Source organism: Oncorhynchus mykiss, chromosome 13, assembly GCF_013265735.2.
Source record: "Oncorhynchus mykiss isolate Arlee chromosome 13, USDA_OmykA_1.1, whole genome shotgun sequence".
Taxonomy (NCBI): Eukaryota; Metazoa; Chordata; class Actinopteri; order Salmoniformes; family Salmonidae; genus Oncorhynchus; species Oncorhynchus mykiss.
Genome location: NC_048577.1, coordinates 65,471,018 through 65,486,870, shown reverse-complemented (window position 1 = coordinate 65,486,870; position 15,853 = coordinate 65,471,018).

The following is a 15,853-nucleotide window of genomic DNA, read 5'->3' as shown; positions in this document are numbered from 1 at the left end:
GTCCTTGTAAAGTGTCTCTGATGATATGAAAAGGTTTGTCTGTATGGCCCACGTCTACAGAGCCTCTGACTGTGCAGGCTTTTGTCCCAGCCCAGCACTAACTAATCTGATTTTCAAATACAATGGCCTAAATACCCACTATCTCCTCCAGTACTGTGGATATACCAGATCCTTTGAATAGAGACTCTCCAGGACTGTGGAGTTACCAGATCCTTTGAATAGAGACCATCTCTCTCCAGGACTGTGGAGTTACCAGATCCTTTGAATAGAGACTCTCCAGGACTGTGGAGTTACCAGATCCTTTGAATAGAGACTCTCCAGGACTGTGGAGTTACCAGATCCTTTGAATAGAGACCATCTCTCTCCAGGACTGTGGAGTTACCAGACCCTTTGAATAGAGACCATCTCTCTCCAGGACTGTGGAGTTACCAGACCCTTTGAATAGAGACCATCTCTCTCCAGGACTGTGGAGTTACCAGACCCTTTGAATAGAGACCATCTCTCTCCAGGACTGTGGAGATACCAGACCCTTTGAATAGAGACCATCTCTCTCCAGGACTGTGGAGTTACCAGACCCTTTGAATAGAGACCATCTCTCTCCAGGACTGTGGAGATACCAGACCCTTTGGATAGAGACCATCTCTCTCCAGGACTGTGGAGTTACCAGACCCTTTGAATAGAGACCATCTCTCTCCAGGACTGTGGAGATACCAGACCCTTTGAATAGAGACCATCTCTCTCCAGGACTGTGGAGATACCAGATCCTTTGAATAGAGACCATCTCTCTCCAGGACTGTGGAGATACCAGACCCTTTGAATAGAGACCATCTCTCTCCAGGACTGTGGAGTTACCAGACCCTTTGAATAGAGACCATCTCTCTCCAGGACTGTGGAGTTACCAGACCCTTTGAATAGAGACTCTCCAGGACTGTGGAGTTACCAGACCCTTTGAATAGAGACCATCTCTCTCCAGGACTGTGGAGTTACCAGACCCTTTGAATAGAGACCATCTCTCTCCAGGACTGTGGAGTTACCAGACCCTTTGAATAGAGACCATCTCTCTCCAGGACTGTGGAGTTACCAGACCCTTTGAATAGAGACCATCTCTCTCCAGGACTGTGGAGATACCAGACCCTTTGAATAGAGACCATCTCTCTCCAGGACTGTGGAGATACCAGACCCTTTGAATAGAGACTCTCCAGGACTGTGGAGTTACCAGACCCTTTGAATAGAGACTCTCCAGGACTGTGGAGTTACCAGACCCTTTGAATAGAGACCATCTCTCTCCAGGACTGTGGAGTTACCAGACCCTTTGAATAGAGACCATCTCTCTCCAGGACTGTGGAGATACCAGACCCTTTGAATAGAGACTCTCCAGGACTGTGGAGTTACCAGACCCTTTGAATAGAGACCATCTCTCTCCAGGACTGTGGAGTTACCAGACCCTTTGAATAGAGACTCTCCAGGACTGTGGAGATACCAGACCCTTTGAATAGAGACCATCTCTCTCCAGGACTGTGGAGATACCAGACCATTTGAATAGAGACCATCTCTCTCCAGGACTGTGGAGTTACCAGACCCTTTGAATAGAGACTCTCCAGGACTGTGGAGATACCAGATCCTTTGAATAGAGACCATCTCTCTCCAGGACTGTGGAGTTACCAGACCCTTTGAATAGAGACCATCTCTCTCCAGGACTGTGGAGTTACCAGACCCTTTGAATAGAGACTCTCCAGGACTGTGGAGATACCAGACCCTTTGAATAGAGACCATCTCTCTCCAGGACTGTGGAGTTACCAGACCCTTTGAATAGAGACCATCTCTCTCCAGGACTGTGGAGTTACCAGACCCTTTGAATAGAGACCATCTCTCTCCAGGACTGTGGAGATACCAGACCCTTTGAATAGAGACCATCTCTCTCCAGGACTGTGGAGATACCAGACCCTTTGAATAGAGACCATCTCTCTCCAGGACTGTGGAGTTACCAGACCCTTTGAATAGAGACCATCTCTCTCCAGGACTGTGGAGTTACCAGACCCTTTGAATAGAGACCATCTCTCTCCAGGACTGTGGAGATACCAGACCCTTTGATTAGAGACCATCTCTCTCCAGGACTGTGGAGTTACCAGACCCTTTGAATAGAGACCATCTCTCTCCAGGACTGTGGAGATACCAGACCCTTTGAATAGAGACCATCTCTCTCCAGGACTGTGGAGATACCAGACCCTTTGAATAGAGACCATCTCTCTCCAGGACTGGAGTTACCAGACCCTTTGAATAGAGACCATCTCTCTCCAGGACTGTGGAGTTACCAGACCCTTTGAATAGAGACCATCTCTCTCCAGGACTGTGGAGATACCAGACCCTTTGAATAGAGACTCTCCAGGACTGTGGAGTTACCAGACCCTTTGAATAGAGACCATCTCTCTCCAGGACTGTGGAGTTACCAGACCCTTTGAATAGAGACCATCTCTCTCCAGGACTGTGGAGATACCAGACCCTTTGAATAGAGACCATCTCTCTCCAGGACTGTGGAGTTACCAGACCCTTTGAATAGAGACCATCTCTCTCCAGGACTGTGGAGTTACCAGACCCTTTGAATAGAGACCATCTCTCTCCAGGACTGTGGAGATACCAGACCATTTGAATAGAGACCATCTCTCTCCAGGACTGTGGAGTTACCAGACCCTTTGAATAGAGACCATCTCTCTCCAGGACTGTGGAGTTACCAGACCCTTTGAATAGAGACTCTCCAGGACTGTGGAGTTACCAGATCCTTTGAATAGAGACCATCTCTCTCCAGGACTGTGGAGTTACCAGACCCTTTGAATAGAGACCATCTCTCTCCAGGACTGTGGAGATACCAGACCCTTTGAATAGAGACCATCTCTCTCCAGGACTGTGGAGTTACCAGACCCTTTGAATAGAGACCATCTCTCTCCAGGACTGTGGAGTTACCAGACCCTTTGAATAGAGACCATCTCTCTCCAGGACTGTGGAGTTACCAGACCCTTTGAATAGAGACCATCTCTCTCCAGGACTGTGGAGATACCAGACCCTTTGAATAGAGACTCTCCAGGACTGTGGAGTTACCAGACCCTTTGAATAGAGACTCTCCAGGACTGTGGAGATACCAGACCCTTTGAATAGAGACCATCTCTCTCCAGGACTGTGGAGATACCAGACCCTTTGAATAGAGACCATCTCTCTCCAGGACTGTGGAGATACCAGACCCTTTGAATAGAGACCATCTCTCTCCAGGACTGTGGAGTTACCAGACCCTTTGAATAGAGACTCTCCAGGACTGTGGAGTTACCAGACCCTTTGAATAGAGACTCTCCAGGACTGTGGAGTTACCAGACCCTTTGAATAGAGACCATCTCTCTCCAGGACTGTGGAGATACCAGACCCTTTGAATAGAGACTCTCCAGGACTGTGGAGTTACCAGACCCTTTGAATAGAGACTCTCCAGGACTGTGGAAATACCAGATCCTTTGAATAGAGACCATCTCTCTCCAGGACTGTGGAGTTACCAGACCCTTTGAATAGAGACCATCTCTCTCCAGGACTGTGGAGATACCAGATCCTTTGAATAGAGACTCTCCAGGACTGTGGAGTTACCAGACCCTTTGAATAGAGACTCTCCAGGACTGTGGAGTTACCAGACCCTTTGAATAGAGACTCTCCAGGACTGTGGAAATACCAGATCCTTTGAATAGAGACCATCTCTCTCCAGGACTGTGGAGTTACCAGACCCTTTGAATAGAGACCATCTCTCTCCAGGACTGTGGAGTTACCAGACCCTTTGAATAGAGACCATCTCTCTCCAGGACTGTGGAGTTACCAGACCCTTTGAATAGAGACCATCTCTCTCCAGGACTGTGGAGTTACCAGACCCTTTGTATAGAGACCATCTCTCTCCAGGACTGTGGAGTTACCAGATCCTTTGAATAGAGACCATCTCTCTCCAGGACTGTGGAGTTACCAGACCCTTTGAATAGAGACCATCTCTCTCCAGGACTGTGGAGTTACCAGACCCTTTGAATAGAGACTCTCCAGGACTGTGGAGTTACCAGACCCTTTGAATAGAGACCATCTCTCTCCAGGACTGTGGAGTTACCAGACCCTTTGAATAGAGACCATCTCTCTCCAGGACTGTGGAGTTACCAGACCCTTTGAATAGAGACTCTCCAGGACTGTGGAGTTACCAGACCCTTTGAATAGAGACTCTCCAGGACTGTGGAGTTACCAGATCCTTTGAATAGAGACCATCTCTCTCCAGGACTGTGGAGATACCAGACCCTTTGAATAGAGACCATCTCTCTCCAGGACTGTGGAGTTACCAGACCATTTGAATAGAGACCATCTCTCTCCAGGACTGTGGAGTTACCAGACCCTTTGAATAGAGACTCTCCAGGACTGTGGAGTTACCAGACCCTTTGAATAGAGACCATCTCTCTCCAGGACTGTGGAGTTACCAGACCCTTTGAATAGAGACCATCTCTCTCCAGTACTGTGGAGTTACCAGACCCTTTGAATAGAGACCATCTCTCTCCAGGACTGTGGAGATACCAGACCCTTTGAATAGAGACTCTCCAGGACTGTGGAGTTACCAGACCCTTTGAATAGAGACCATCTCTCTCCAGGACTGTGGAGATACCAGACCCTTTGAATAGAGACCATCTCTCTCCAGGACTGTGGAGATACCAGACCCTTTGAATAGAGACCATCTCTCTCCAGGACTGTGGAGATACCAGACCCTTTGAATAGAGACCATCTCTCTCCAGGACTGTGGAGTTACCAGACCCTTTGAATAGAGACCATCTCTCTCCAGGACTGTGGAGTTACCAGACCCTTTGAATAGAGACCATCTCTCTCCAGGACTGTGGAGATACCAGACCCTTTGAATAGAGACCATCTCTCTCCAGGACTGTGGAGTTACCAGACCCTTTGAATAGAGACTCTCCAGGACTGTGGAGTTACCAGACCCTTTGATTAGAGACCATCTCTCTCCAGGACTGTGGAGTTACCAGACCCTTTGATTAGAGACCATCTCTCTCCAGTACTGTGGAGTTACCAGACCCTTTGAATAGAGACCATCTCTCTCCAGGACTGTGGAGTTACCAGACCCTTTGAATAGAGACCATCTCTCTCCAGGACTGTGGAGATACCAGACCCTTTGAATAGAGACCATCTCTCTCCAGGACTGTGGAGTTACCAGACCCTTTGAATAGAGACCATCTCTCTCCAGGACTGTGGAGATACCAGACCCTTTGAATAGAGACCATCTCTCTCCAGGACTGTGGAGTTACCAGACCCTTTGAATAGAGACCATCTCTCTCCAGGACTGTGGAGATACCAGACCCTTTGAATAGAGACCATCTCTCTCCAGGACTGTGGAGATACCAGACCCTTTGAATAGAGACCATCTCTCTCCAGGACTGTGGAGTTACCAGACCCTTTGAATAGAGACCATCTCTCTCCAGGACTGTGGAGATACCAGACCATTTGAATAGAGACCATCTCTCTCCAGTACTGTGGAGTTACCAGACCCTTTGAATAGAGACCATCTCTCTCCAGGACTGTGGAGATACCAGACCCTTTGAATAGAGACCATCTCTCTCCAGTACTGTGGAGTTACCAGACCCTTTGAATAGAGACCATCTCTCTCCAGGACTGTGGAGTTACCAGACCCTTTGAATAGAGACCATCTCTCTCCAGGACTGTGGAGATACCAGACCCTTTGAATAGAGACCATCTCTCTCCAGGACTGTGGAGTTACCAGACCCTTTGAATAGAGACTCTCCAGGACTGTGGAGTTACCAGACCCTTTGAATAGAGACCATCTCTCTCCAGGACTGTGGAGTTACCAGACCCTTTGAATAGAGACCATCTCTCTCCAGGACTGTGGAGTTACCAGACCCTTTGAATAGAGACTCTCCAGGACTGTGGAGTTACCAGACCCTTTGTATAGAGACCATCTCTCTCCAGGACTGTGGAGTTAACCAGACCCTTTGAATAGAGACCATCTCTCTCCAGGACTGTGGAGTTACCAGACCCTTTGAATAGAGACCATCTCTCTCCAGGACTGTGGAGTTACCAGACCCTTTGAATAGAGACCATCTCTCTCCAGGACTGTGGAGTTACCAGACCCTTTGAATAGAGACCATCTCTCTCCAGGACTGTGGAGTTACCAGACCCTTTGAATAGAGACCATCTCTCTCCAGGACTGTGGAGTTACCAGACCCTTTGAATAGAGACCATCTCTCTCCAGGACTGTGGAGTTACCAGACCCTTTGAATAGAGACCATCTCTCTCCAGGACTGTGGAGATACCAGACCCTTTGAATAGAGACCATCTCTCTCCAGGACTGTGGAGTTATCAGACCCTTTGAATAGAGACCATCTCTCTCCAGGACTGTGGAGTTACCAGACCCTTTGAATAGAGACCATCTCTCTCCAGGACTGTGGAGTTACCAGACCCTTTGAATAGAGACCATCTCTCTCCAGGACTGTGGAGTTACCAGACCCTTTGAATAGAGACCATCTCTCTCCAGGACTGTGGAGTTACCAGACCCTTTGAATAGAGACCATCTCTCTCCAGGACTGTGGAGTTACCAGATCCTTTGAATAGAGACTCTCCAGGACTGTGGAGATACCAGACCCTTTGAATAGAGACCATCTCTCTCCAGGACTGTGGAGTTACCAGACCCTTTGAATAGAGACTCTCCAGGACTGTGGAGTTACCAGACCCTTTGAATAGAGACCATCTCTCTCCAGGACTGTGGAGATACCAGACCCTTTGAATAGAGACCATCTCTCTCCAGGACTGTGGAGATACCAGACCCTTTGAATAGAGACCATCTCTCTCCAGGACTGTGGAGTTACCAGACCCTTTGAATAGAGACTCTCCAGGACTGTGGAGTTACCAGACCCTTTGAATAGAGACCATCTCTCTCCAGGACTGTGGAGTTACCAGACCCTTTGAATAGAGACCATCTCTCTCCAGGACTGTGGAGATACCAGACCCTTTGAATAGAGACCATCTCTCTCCAGGACTGTGGAGGTACCAGACCCTTTGAATAGAGACCATCTCTCTCCAGGACTGTGGAGTTACCAGACCCTTTGAATAGAGACCATCTCTCTCCAGGACTGTGGAGTTACCAGATCCTTTGAATAGAGACCATCTCTCTCCAGGACTGTGGAGTTACCAGACCCTTTGAATAGAGACCATCTCTCTCCAGGACTGTGGAGTTACCAGACCCTTTGAATAGAGACTCTCCAGGACTGTGGAGTTACCAGATCCTTTGAATAGAGACCATCTCTCTCCAGGACTGTGGAGATACCAGACCATTTGAATAGAGACCATCTCTCTCCAGGACTGTGGAGTTACCAGACCCTTTGAATAGAGACCATCTCTCTCCAGGACTGTGGAGATACCAGACCCTTTGAATAGAGACCATCTCTCTCCAGGACTGTGGAGTTACCAGACCCTTTGAATAGAGACCATCTCTCTCCAGGACTGTGGAGATACCAGACCCTTTGAATAGAGACTCTCCAGGACTGTGGAGATACCAGACCCTTTGAATAGAGACTCTCCAGGACTGTGGAGTTACCAGATCCTTTGAATAGAGACCATCTCTCTCCAGGACTGTGGAGATACCAGACCATTTGAATAGAGACTCTCCAGGACTGTGGAGTTACCAGATCCTTTGAATAGAGACTCTCCAGGACTGTGGAGTTACCAGATCCTTTGAATAGAGACCATCTCTCTCCAGGACTGTGGAGATACCAGACCCTTTGAATAGAGACCATCTCTCTCCAGGACTGTGGAGATACCAGACCATTTGAATAGAGACCATCTCTCTCCAGGACTGTGGAGATACCAGACCATTTGAATAGAGACTCTCCAGGACTGTGGAGTTACCAGACCCTTTGAATAGAGACCATCTCTCTCCAGGACTGTGGAGATACCAGACCATTTGAATAGAGACTCTCCAGGACTGTGGAGTTACCAGATCCTTTGAATAGAGACCATCTCTCTCCAGGACTGTGGAGTTACCAGACCCTTTGAATAGAGACTCTCCAGGACTGTGGAGATACCAGACCCTTTGAATAGAGACCATCTCTCTCCAGGACTGTGGAGTTACCAGACCCTTTGTATAGAGACCATCTCTCTCCAGGACTGTGGAGTTACCAGACCCTTTGAATAGAGACCATCTCTCTCCAGGACTGTGGAGTTACCAGACCCTTTGAATAGAGACTCTCCAGGACTGTGGAGTTACCAGACCCTTTAAATAGAGACTCTCCAGGACTGTGGAGTTACCAGACCCTTTGAATAGAGACCATCTCTCTCCAGGACTGTGGAGTTACCAGACCCTTTGAATAGAGACCATCTCTCTCCAGGACTGTGGAGTTACCAGACCCTTTGAATAGAGACCATCTCTCTCCAGGACTGTGGAGATACCAGACCCTTTGAATAGAGACTCTCCAGGACTGTGGAGATACCAGACCCTTTGAATAGAGACTCTCCAGGACTGTGGAGTTACCAGATCCTTTGAATAGAGACCATCTCTCTCCAGGACTGTGGAGATACCAGACCATTTGAATAGAGACTCTCCAGGACTGTGGAGTTACCAGATCCTTTGAATAGAGACTCTCCAGGACTGTGGAGTTACCAGATCCTTTGAATAGAGACCATCTCTCTCCAGGACTGTGGAGATACCAGACCCTTTGAATAGAGACCATCTCTCTCCAGGACTGTGGAGATACCAGACCATTTGAATAGAGACCATCTCTCTCCAGGACTGTGGAGATACCAGACCATTTGAATAGAGACTCTCCAGGACTGTGGAGTTACCAGACCCTTTGAATAGAGACCATCTCTCTCCAGGACTGTGGAGATACCAGACCATTTGAATAGAGACTCTCCAGGACTGTGGAGTTACCAGATCCTTTGAATAGAGACCATCTCTCTCCAGGACTGTGGAGTTACCAGACCCTTTGAATAGAGACTCTCCAGGACTGTGGAGATACCAGACCCTTTGAATAGAGACCATCTCTCTCCAGGACTGTGGAGTTACCAGACCCTTTGTATAGAGACCATCTCTCTCCAGGACTGTGGAGTTACCAGACCCTTTGAATAGAGACCATCTCTCTCCAGGACTGTGGAGTTACCAGACCCTTTGAATAGAGACTCTCCAGGACTGTGGAGTTACCAGACCCTTTAAATAGAGACTCTCCAGGACTGTGGAGTTACCAGACCCTTTGAATAGAGACCATCTCTCTCCAGGACTGTGGAGTTACCAGACCCTTTGAATAGAGACCATCTCTCTCCAGGACTGTGGAGTTACCAGACCCTTTGAATAGAGACTCTCCAGGACTGTGGAGTTACCAGACCCTTTGAATAGAGACCATCTCTCTCCAGGACTGTGGAGTTACCAGACCCTTTAAATAGAGACTCTCCAGGACTGTGGAGTTACCAGACCCTTTGAATAGAGACTCTCCAGGACTGTGGAGTTACCAGACCCTTTGAATAGAGACCATCTCTCTCCAGGACTGTGGAGTTACCAGACCCTTTGAATAGAGACCATCTCTCTCCAGGACTGTGGAGTTACCAGACCCTTTGAATAGAGACCATCTCTCTCCAGGACTGTGGAGATACCAGACCATTTGAATAGAGACCATCTCTCTCCAGGACTGTGGAGTTACCAGACCCTTTGAATAGAGACTCTCCAGGACTGTGGAGATACCAGACCCTTTGAATAGAGACCATCTCTCTCCAGGACTGTGGAGTTACCAGACCCTTTGTATAGAGACCATCTCTCTCCAGGACTGTGGAGTTACCAGACCCTTTGAATAGAGACCATCTCTCTCCAGGACTGTGGAGTTACCAGACCCTTTGAATAGAGACTCTCCAGGACTGTGGAGTTACCAGACCCTTTGATTAGAGACCATCTCTCTCCAGGACTGTGGAGATACCAGACCCTTTGAATAGAGACCATCTCTCTCCAGGACTGTGGAGTTACCAGACCCTTTAAATAGAGACTCTCCAGGACTGTGGAGTTACCAGACCCTTTGAATAGAGACTCTCCAGGACTGTGGAGTTACCAGACCCTTTGAATAGAGACCATCTCTCTCCAGGACTGTGGAGTTACCAGACCCTTTGAATAGAGACCATCTCTCTCCAGGACTGTGGAGATACCAGACCCTTTGAATAGAGACCATCTCTCTCCAGGACTGTGGAGTTACCAGACCCTTTGAATAGAGACTCTCCAGGACTGTGGAGTTACCAGACCCTTTGAATAGAGACTCTCCAGGACTGTGGAGTTACCAGATCCTTTGAATAGAGACCATCTCTCTCCAGGACTGTGGAGATACCAGACCCTTTGAATAGAGACCATCTCTCTCCAGGACTGTGGAGTTACCAGACCCTTTGAATAGAGACCATCTCTCTCCAGGACTGTGGAGTTACCAGACCCTTTGAATAGAGACCATCTCTCTCCAGGACTGTGGAGATACCAGACCCTTTGAATAGAGACCATCTCTCTCCAGGACTGTGGAGTTACCAGACCCTTTGAATAGAGACCATCTCTCTCCAGGACTGTGGAGTTACCAGACCCTTTGAATAGAGACTCTCCAGGACTGTGGAGTTACCAGACCCTTTGAATAGAGACCATCTCTCTCCAGGACTGTGGAGATACCAGACCCTTTGAATAGAGACCATCTCTCTCCAGGACTGTGGAGATACCAGACCCTTTGAATAGAGACCATCTCTCTCCAGGACTGTGGAGTTACCAGACCCTTTGAATAGAGACCATCTCTCTCCAGGACTGTGGAGATACCAGACCCTTTGAATAGAGACCATCTCTCTCCAGGACTGTGGAGATACCAGACCCTTTGAATAGAGACCATCTCTCTCCAGGACTGTGGAGATACCAGACCCTTTGAATAGAGACCATCTCTCTCCAGGACTGTGGAGTTACCAGACCCTTTGAATAGAGACCATCTCTCTCCAGTACTGTGGAGATACCAGACCCTTTGAATAGAGACCATCTCTCTCCAGGACTGTGGAGTTACCAGACCCTTTGAATAGAGACTCTCCAGGACTGTGGAGTTACCAGACCCTTTGAATAGAGACCATCTCTCTCCAGGACTGTGGAGTTACCAGACCCTTTGAATAGAGACTCTCCAGGACTGTGGAGTTACCAGACCATTTGAATAGAGACCATCTCTCTCCGGGACTGTGGAGATACCAGACCCTTTGAATAGAGACCATCTCTCTCCAGGACTGTGGAGTTACCAGACCATTTGAATAGAGACCATCTCTCTCCAGGACTGTGGAGATACCAGACCCTTTGAATAGAGACCATCTCTCTCCAGGACTGTGGAGATACCAGACCCTTTGAATAGAGACCATCTCTCTTCAGGACTGTGGAGTTACCAGACCCTTTGAATAGAGACCATCTCTCTCCAGGACTGTGGAGATACCAGACCCTTTGAATAGAGACCATCTCTCTCCAGGACTGTGGAGATACCAGACCCTTTGAAAAGAGACTCTCCAGGACTGTGGAGATACCAGACCCTTTGAATAGAGACCATCTCTCTCCAGGACTGTGGAGATACCAGACCCTTTGAATAGAGACCATCTCTCTTCAGGACTGTGGAGTTACCAGACCCTTTGAATAGAGACCATCTCTCTCCAGGACTGTGGAGATACCAGACCCTTTGAATAGAGACCATCTCTCTCCAGGACTGTGGAGTTACCAGACCCTTTGAATAGAGACCATCTCTCTCCAGGACTGTGGAGTTACCAGACCCTTTGAATAGAGACCATCTCTCTCCAGGACTGTGGAGATACCAGATCCTTTGTAGTAGTAGAGTATCTACACCTGTATTATTTTTTTAAACGTCTCTCTGTTCTGATCTAGGATCAGGTGTCCCCCTGGACATTTTCATATTATTCATCATGGTTGGAATAAGCCAAACTGATCCTAGATCAGCCACCCCTACCCTAAGACGCTTTATGAAAACAGGCACTGAGCTGTGGTTCACCAGCAGGTGGCGCCAGATCCCCAGAAACACCACGGTCTCTCTCACGTCAAAATCGACTAGCACTTTCATCCCTAGGCTTTTGTGTCCCGAGTCTACACCCTTTTCCACAAGTGTGCACTTGCACACTTCGCATAAGATTGCTTTATGCATTGGCTGGGAATTTCCAAAATTGTTGTTAAATCCATGCGACAAAGTGTACACTTGGGGATTAAGGGTGGAGAATGGGGGGACGCAGACATTGACCTATACAGTTACCAGGACCAGTGATCACTGGGGACAGGACGTCACTTCAATATAAAATACATTTAACAACGCCCATGATGAGCCCAGGGAGGGCTCTGTCTCTATGGAAACAACAAAGCCAAGCAGAAGCTGCCGTTGGGGTAGAATAGAATGCTATAGAATCTAATCTAAACGAATGCTATAGAATCTAATCTAATAGAATCAAATAGAATGCTATAGAATCTAATCTAATAGAATCAAATAGAATGCTATAGAATCTAATCTAATAGAATCAAATAGAATGCTATAGAATCTAATCTAAATGAATGCTATAGAATCTAATCTAATAGAATCAAATTGAATGCTATAGAATCTAATCAAATAGAATGCTATAGAATCTAATCTAATAGAATCAAATTGAATGCTATAGAATCTAATCAAATAGAATGCTATAGAATCTAATCTAATAGAATCAAATTGAATGCTATAGAATCGAATCAAATAGAATGCTATAGAATCTAATCTAAACGAATGCTATGGAATCAAATAGAATGCTATAGAATCTAATCTAAACTAATGCTATAAAATGCTATAGAATCCAAAAGAATGCAGGGAGGGCTCTGTCTCTATGGAAACAGCAATTACAGACTGATATAATGTAGACCCTGTTATAACAGACTGTGTCTATGAGACGTCCCCACTATAGACCCCTGTTATAACAGACTGTCTATGGGACGTCTCCACTATAGACCCCTGTTATAACAGACTGTGTCTATGGGACCCACTATAGACCCCTGTTATAACAGACTGTGTCTATGGGACCCACTATAGACCCCTGTTATAACAGACTGTGTCTATGGGACCCACTATAGACCCCTGTTATAACAGACTGTGTCTATGGGACGTCTCCACTATAGACCCCTGTTATAACAGACTGTGTCTATGGGACCCACTACAGACCCCTGTTATAACAGACTGTGTCTATGGGACGTCAGACCCCTGTTATAACAGACTGTGTCTATGGGACCCACTATAGACCCCTGTTATAACAGACTGTGTCTATGGGACGTCTGACCCCTGTTATAACAGACTGTGTCTATGGGACGTCTCCACTATAGACCCCTGTTATAACAGACTGTGTCTATGGGACCCACTATAGACCCCTGTTATAACAGACTGTGTCTATGGGACGTCTCCACTATAGACCACTGTTATAACAGACTGTGTCTATGGGACCCACTACAGACCCCTGTTATAACAGACTGTGTCTATGGGACGCCCCCACTATAGACCACTGTTATAACAGACTGTGTCTATGGGACCCACTACAGACCCCTGTTATAACAGACTGTGTCTATGGGACGTCTCCACTATAGACCCCTGTTATAACAGACTGTGTCTATGGGACCCACTATAGACCCCTGTTATAACAGACTGTGTCTATGGGACGTCTCCACTATAGACCACTGTTATAACAGACTGTGTCTATGGGACCCACTACAGACCCCTGTTATAACAGACTGTGTCTATGGGACGTCCCCACTATAGACACCTGTTATAACAGACTGTGTCTATGGGACGTCTCCACTATAGACCCCTGTTATAACAGACTGTGTCTATGGGACGTCAGACCCCTGTTATAACAGACTGTGTCTATGGGACCCACTATAGACCCCTGTTATAACAGACTGTGTCTATGGGACCCACTATAGACCCCTGTTATAACAGACTGTGTCTATGGGACGTCTCCACTATAGACCACTGTTATAACAGACTGTGTCTATGGGACGTCCCCACTATAGACACCTGTTATAACAGACTGTGTCTATGGGACGTCCCCACTATAGACACCTGTTATAACAGACTGTGTCTATGGGACGTCCCCACTATAGACACCTGTTATAACAGACTGTGTCTATGGGACGTCTCCACTATAGACCCCTGTTATAACAGACTGTGTCTATGGGACGTCTGACCCCTGTTATAACAGACTGTGTCTATGGGACGTCTCCACTATAGACCCCTGTTATAACAGACTGTGTCTATGGGACCCACTATAGACCCCTGTTATAACAGACTGTGTCTATGGGACGTCCCCACTATAGACCCCTGTTATAACAGACTGTGTCTATGGGACCCACTATAGACCCCTGTTATAACAGACTGTGTCTATGGGACGTCCCCACTATAGACCCCTGTTATAACAGACTGTGTCTATGGGACCCACTACAGACCCCTGTTATAACAGACTGTGTCTATGGGACGCCCCCACTATAGACCCCTGTTATAACAGACTGTGTCTATGGGACGTCTCCACTATAGACCCCTGTTATAACAGACTGTCTATGGGACCCACTATAGACCCTGTTATAACAGACTGTGTCTATGGGACCCACTATAGACCACTGTTATAACAGACTGTGTCTATGGGACCCACTATAGACCCTGTTATAACAGACTGTGTCTATGGGACCCACTATAGACCCCTGTTATAACAGACTGTGTCTATGGGACCCACTATAGACCCCTGTTATAACAGACTGTGTCTATGGGACCCACTATAGACCCCTGTTATAACAGACTGTGTCTATGGGACGCCCCCACTATAGACCCCTGTTATAACAGACTGTGTCTATGGGACGTCTCCACTATAGACCCCTGTTATAACAGACTGTCTATGGGACCCACTATAGTGGTTGTATTGTATCAGTGAAGACTCAGACCCCTGTTATAACAGACTGTCTATGGGACCCACTATAGTGGTTGTATTGTATCAGTGAAGACTCAGACCCCTGTTATAACAGACTGTCTATGGGACCCACTATAGTGGTTGTATTGTATCAGTGAAGACTCAGACCCCTGTTATAACAGACTGTCTATGGGAACCACTATAGTGGTTGTATTGTATCAGTGAAGACTCAGACTCCGTGTTCTAGTGGGTCCCATTCTGTTTTTATTCCAGTTAGATAGTGGATCATCCTTATCCCCCTATTCTTTAATGTCCTCGATATTAACCTCAGCATCTTTCATCAGACAGACTGACAGGCCGGCAGGGAGGGAGACAGGCCGGCAGGGAGGGAGACAGGCCGGCAGGGAGGGAGGGAGGCAGACGGACAGGGAGGGAGGCAGACGGACAGGCCGGCAGGGAGGGAGGCAGACGGAAAGGCCGGCAGGGAGGGAGGGAGGGAGGCAGACAGGCCAGCAGGGAGGCAGACGGACAGGCCGGCAGGGAGGGAGGGAGGCCGGCAGGGAGGCCGGCAGGGAGGCAGACGGACAGGCCGGCAGGGAGGGAGGGAGGCCGGCAGGGAGGGAGGGAGGGAGGCCGGCAGGGAGGGAGGGAGGGAGGCAGGCAGGCAGGGAGGGAGGGAGGCAGGCAGGCAGGGAGGGAGGGAGGGAGGCAGGCAGGGAGGGAGACAGGCCGGCAGGGAGGGAGGGAGGCAGACGGACAGGCCGGCAAGGAGGGAGGCAGGCAGACGGACAGGGAGGGAGACGGACAGGGAGGGAGGCAGACGGACAGGCCGGCAGGGAGGGAGGGAGGCCGACGGACAGGCCGGCAGGGAGGGAGGGAGGCCGACGGA